Genomic DNA, 6,510 nt, shown 5'->3' on the forward strand with positions numbered 1-6,510 from the left:
CACTACCTTAATATCAAAACCAAAGACATTAAAAGAAAACTATAGACCAGTATCTAATGAAAAATCCTCAATAAAATACAAGTAAATTGAATCCAACTACATATGAAAAGAATTATACACCACCACCAAATGGGATTTACCCTAGGTATGAAAGGCTGATTCAATATTCATAAAAATCAACTAATTTGATCCAATTACATCAAGAGACTAGAAAAGAAAATCACTTGGTTGTATCAACAGATTCAGAAAAACATTGAATAAAATTCAATACATATTCATGATAACAATTTAAAAAAAAATTTTTTTTTGACAGGCAGAGTGGACAGTGAGAGAGACAGAGAGAAAGGTCTTCCTTTGCCGTTGGTTCACTCTCCAGTGGCTGCCGCGGCCAGCGCGCTGTGGCCGGCGCACCGCGCTGACCCGAAGGCAGGAGCCAAGTACTTCTCCTGGTCTCCCATGGGGTGCAGGGCCCAAGCACTTGGGCCATCCTCCACTGCACTCCCGGGCCACAGCAGAGAGCTGGCCTGGAAGAGGGGCAACCGGGACAGAATCTGGAGCCCCGACCGGGACTAGAACCCGGTGTGCTGGCGCCACTAGGCGGAGGATTAGCCTGTTGAGCCACGGCGCCAGCCCTTGATAACAATTTTTTAAAAAGATTTATTTACTTATTTGAAAGGCAGAGTTACAGAGAGGCAGAGCAGAGAGAGGGAGAGAGGTCTTCCATCCACTGGTTCACTCCCCGATGGCCACAATGGCTGAGCTGAGCTGGTCCGATCCAAAGCCAGGAGCCAGGAACCTCATCTAGGTCTCCCACATAGGTGCAGGGACCCAAGGACTTGGGCCATCTTCCACTGCTTTCCCAGGCCACAGCAGAGAGCTGGATCGGAAGTGGAGCAGCAGGGACTTGAACCAGCACCACATGGGATGCCAGCACTGCAGATGGCAGCTTTACCTACTACGCCACAGCACTGCCCCTCATGATAGCAATTTTAAAAAGCTCTCAGAAAACTAAGAATAAGGGGACATCCTCAACTTGATAAAGAACATTTACAAAAACCCTACAGCTAACATAATTCTTGATAGAAACTAGCTTTTTGGTTAAGATCGCGAAAAAGGCAAATTCTCATCTCACTAATCCCTTTCAACATTGTACTACAAAGGCTGACTAATACCATAAAAAAAATAAAATAACAGGTATGCAGTGGGGAAGAAAGAGAGAAAAGCATCTTTGTTTATAGACGAAATGATCATGTATGTAGAAAATCAAAACAAACGTATAAAAATAACTGTCGGAATTAATGAATGATGATACAAGGTTGCAGGATACAAAGTTAATAGACTAAAGTTAATCATTTTACTTTACACCAGCAATGAACAAATGAAAATTGAAATTAAAAACACACTACCATTTACATCACCATTCCTCAGAGCAGAAACTTAGTATGAGTCTAACAAAGTATTACACAATTAACATTAGGAAAACTAAAGCACTTTGGGGAAAGAAATCAAAGAACTAGATACATGGAGAGATATTCCATGCTTACGGATAAGAAGATTCAATATCATCAAGAAGTCAATTTTTCCCAATATGATCCAGCAGCTTTATCTGGGGCCCAAACACTTGGGCCATCTTCATGTGCTTTTCCCAGGCCATGAGTAGGGAACTGGATTGAAAGTGGAGCAGCTGGACATGAACCAGCACCCATATGGGATGAAGCTCCTGGCTCCTGGCTTCAGTGTGGCCCAGCCCTGGCTGTTGTGTCCATCTGGGGAATAAATCAGCAGATGAAAGCTCTCTCTCTCTCTCTCTCTGGGGAATAAATCAGTGGATAGAAGCTTGCTTTCTCTCTCTCTCTCACTCTCTCTCCCTCCCTCCCTCTTGCTGAAACTCTTTCAAATAAATAAATATTTAAAAGAGAGAGAATGTGATATTGGTGAAAGAAGACAAAAACAGGTCAATGGAACAGAAGGCAAAGCCCAGAAACAGACCCACATAATTATAGTCAACTGATCTTTGATAAAGGGGAACAAGAAGCAAAGATAGTTATTATAGTATTATAGCTATTATAGTAATATAGCAATATTTAGTTATCTGAGCTGGTGCTGTAGTGCAGCAGGTTAAGCCTCCATCTACAATGCCAGCATCCCATATGGGTGCCTGTTATAGTCCCAGCTGCTCCACTTCCGATCCAGTTCCTTGCTAATGCACTTGGGAAAGTAGTAGAAGATGCCCCAGTACTTGGGCCCCTGCACCCACATAGGAGACCCAGAAGAAGCTCCTGGCTTCAGCCTGGCCCAGTCCCAACCATTGTGGCCACTTGTGGGAGTGAACCAGCAGATAGAAGATGTCTCTGTCTCTCCTTCTCTAACTATGCCTTTCTTTTATAGAAAGATTTTATTTGATAAATATCTTTATATACAGAAGATCAATTCTATACTAAGTAAAGATTTCAAATAGTTTGCACCTACACAGACACACAAAGTATAAAGTACTGTTTGAAGACTAGTTTTACCATTAATTCTCATAGAAAAACATAGTAAGGACAGAGGTCCCACATGGGGAGCAAATGTGCAGTGACTCCTGTTGTTGATTTAACAATTGACACTCTTATTTATGACATCAGTGATCACCTGAGGCTCTTATCATGAGCTGCCAAGGCTACAGAAGCCTCTTGAGTCCACAAACTCAAACAGTATTTAGATAGGGCCATAATCAATGTGGAAGTTCTCCCTTCAGAGAAAGGTACCTCCTTCTTTGATGGCCCCTTCTTTCCACCAGGATCTCACAGAGATCTTTCATGTAGGTCATTTTTTGCTACAGTGTCTTGAACTATGCCTTTCAAATACATAAATAAATCTTTTTAAAAAACCGACAAGGCTACAGATCGTATGATTGCATTCATGGGAAATTCTGGAAACCGCAAAACCATGGTTGATGGAGAATGGGAAAAAGTTATTTAATGGCGCCTATTTCAGATGCTGGCCTGAAATGGTGACTATATGGGATGCTGGTACCACAGACAGCGGCTTAACCTACCATGTCACAGTGGTATCTCAAAGATAGTCCTTTCAACATTGATGGAACAACTAGACATCCACATGCAAGAAACTGAAGCCAGATACAGACCTTGCATTCTTCACAACATTTAACTAAAAAGTTATCATAGACCTAACTGCAAAATGCAAAGCCATGAAGCTCCTAGACGATAACAGGATAAAAACTACCATGGTGACTCTTTAGATACAGCACCAAAGCCATGGAAGAAAGGGTTGATAAGTTGAAGAAAGAAAGATAAGCTAGTCTTTCATAAATGAAAATTTTTTTCTCTGTGAATGAGAATTGAGAAGATAAGCCACAGACTGGAAGGAAACATTTGCAAAAGACGTAAAGCACTATAATCCCTCGATATGCAAAGAACACTTAAAACTGAACAAAAAGAAAATAAACAGCTTGATTTAAAAATGGGTAAAAGACCTGAACAGAGACACCTTACCTAACATGTACAGATGGCAAATAATCATAAGAAAAATGTACCACGTCATATGTAATTAGGGAAATGTAGATTAAAATAACAATGCTATATCACCACAAACGTATTAGAACAGCCAAAATCCAAATCACAGACAAGACCAAATGCTGACAAAAATATGGATCAACAGGAACTCTTCATTTACTGCTGGTGGGAATGCATGACAAAAATGATGTAGTCACATCGGAAGACAGTTTGGCATTTTATTATAAAATAAACATAGCTATAGCTCATAACCCAGCAATCACACTCCTTGAAATCTACCTAAATGAGCTGAAAGCACACAAAAGCTGCATGTGGATGCTTGTCTATTCATAATACCACAACTTGGAAGCTACCAAGATGGCCTACAGTGGACAAATGAATAAACTGTTGTACATCCAGACAGTGGAAAATTACTCAGCACTGAAGAGGAGTTACCAAGCCACGGACAGGCACAGATGAATGCTAAATGTGCAGTATTAAGGGAAAGACGACTGTCTGGGTTACCTTCTGTGATTCCAGCTATGACAATCTGGAAAGGGCAAAACGATGGAGACAATAAAGGTCAGAGGTTGCCAGGGAGTGTGTGGCCAGCGTTGAGGGCACCGGGCAGACAGGCAGATATAGCACAGGAGGATTTTTAGGACAGAGAACCTGTTCTGTATAATATCTAACAAAGGTACTATCGTGCTAGTTGATGAGGGGAAGCCTGTCTGTGTGCTTGGGACTCCATGCTTTCTGGTCAGTTTTGCTGTGAATCTAAAACTGCTCTAGAAAATAGTCTACTTAAAAGGGAAAAAAAAGGAGGGGGAGGGGTATACAGAAGAATCAGATAGATCAACAATTTCCAATATATAAACTATAATTTTAAATAAAATGATAAACAATTTTATTTAAAGATAAAATGATCATACTGACCATACTGAAAAAAATGTCAGTAAAATGCAAAACTGAGGTATTAGAATGGTGAAGGCACTGGTTAGATAAGCAATATGTATCTTGCTTTATTTTTAATGTAAAAATAATTCAGATCAAGCTTTTAAAAATTATGCAAACATACTGGGTAACTGTCATTTAAATTTTTAAAAAATATTTATTTGAAAGGTAGAGTGACAGGGAGGGAGAGATCTTCCATTTGCTGGTTCACTCCCCAGATGGCAGGAACAGGCTGGGCTCAACCAGGCTGAACGGGAGCCAGGAACCCATTCTGGTCTCCAACATGAGTAGCAAAAGCCCAAGCACTTAGGTCATCTTCTGCAGCTTTCTCATGTATTACCAGAAAGTTGGATCAGAAGTAGAGAAGCTGAGATTCAAACTGGCACTGCTGGTGGCTTAATCCACTGCTCCACTACACCAGTGCCTCATTTTAATTTTTTAGGAATAATTAGTGAAGTTTTTCTTTAATTTTAAAATGCCAATCAATATAATAAAATCAACGTATTCAATAAACATTTTTTTTTAATGTCATTGACAACATTTTCTCTCTGCAGACCAGGAAGTCCATTATCCTAAACGTGGCTGTTTTTTAAGGTTATTGTGTGGTTACTAGTAGTAACCAGAAGTTGTACCTGTTTCCTTGTTCACCTGTGGTGGGAGAGAGGCTGACTTCTCATATCACACATCTAGGTGTGGGAGAACATTTCCAGAACCCTCTAGGTCCAGGTATGGATTGTACAATCCATGACTACCGATGGCGATGGAATTTCAGTCCAGTCTTGGGGCTTTACCGTGTGGGAGGGAAGGGTAGACAGTTAAGAAAGACAGAACTCTATTAGGGAAGAAATGGTAGATGGATGCTGGGAGGCAAGCGTTATCTATTAAACATACTATTTTGCATTTGTTGCTGCCAAATTTCATTCTTTGTATGAAGACGGAATTTTATTAAATTATCAATTTATGAATAAATTGAATTTCATTAAAAATCATTGCTGTATTTCCTTTTTTTTTTTTTTTTACTTCCCACGAGACTTCCTTGATAACATAAATTTTTGGAGACTTTTCTATTATCTGTTACTAACTTTGGTCCAGTTACAATTACAGAACCTATTTTGTGACTTCAATAGTCTTAGTGACGGTTACACAGATACTCAAAAAGACTGTACCCTGTATTGGTTGATGGCACTGCTCAGTTCTACACGGCATTCTGTCTAGTGATTTCATTGATCAGTACGAGAAGGGTGTTGCAGTCCCCAGTTGTAACTGTGAATAGGTCCTTTTTAAAAAAAATTTTTTTTTCTATTAGTTCTATCAATTCTTGGTTCACATATTTTGCAACTGTGCTGTTTGGTGCATATACACTTACTATCTGCTTGTGAGCACGCCCTTTCTATTATTATATAATGCACCTCTTTGTCCCTGGAAATTTTCTTTTGTTAAGTCTGCTCTGATATTAATACACCCCCATCAGTGTCCTTTGGATTAGCGTTTGCAAGGCATCTCTTTTCCTAGTCATTACTGTTAACATAACACGACCACTGTATTTTAAGTGAGTTTCTACTAGATAGCACGTGCTAGGTCATGGCTTTTTAGGCGTTCTCCTCATCTGATTACTGACGGCTGTGTCTAGACATTTACCGCAATGCAATTACTGATACTGAGACGGAATTTGTCCTGCTTCCCCTTACCTGTCTGAAGTGGTTATTAGGGTATTCTTTTTTTTTTTCTTTTTTTTCTTACTGATATATTTATTTGAAAGTCAGAGTTACAGGGAGAGAGGGAGGGACAGAGAAAAAGTGATCTTCTATCCACTGGTTCATTTCCCAACTGGGTGCAATGACAGGGCTGTGCCAGGGAGGAGCCAGAAGCTTCATCCAGGTCTCCTATGTTGGGGGCAGGGACCCAATCCCTTGGGTTATCTTCTGCTGCCTTGCCCATGTCATTAGCAAGGAGCTGGATCAGAAGTGGAGCACCTGGGATAAGAAACAGTGCCCATAGGGGATGCAGGTGCCATAGATGGCAGCTTAAAAAGTTTTGCAGGGGTTACTCTGAGGATTGCCAT

The sequence above is a fragment of the Lepus europaeus genome, chromosome 11, assembly GCF_033115175.1.
Source record: "Lepus europaeus isolate LE1 chromosome 11, mLepTim1.pri, whole genome shotgun sequence".
NCBI lineage: Eukaryota > Metazoa > Chordata > Mammalia > Lagomorpha > Leporidae > Lepus > Lepus europaeus.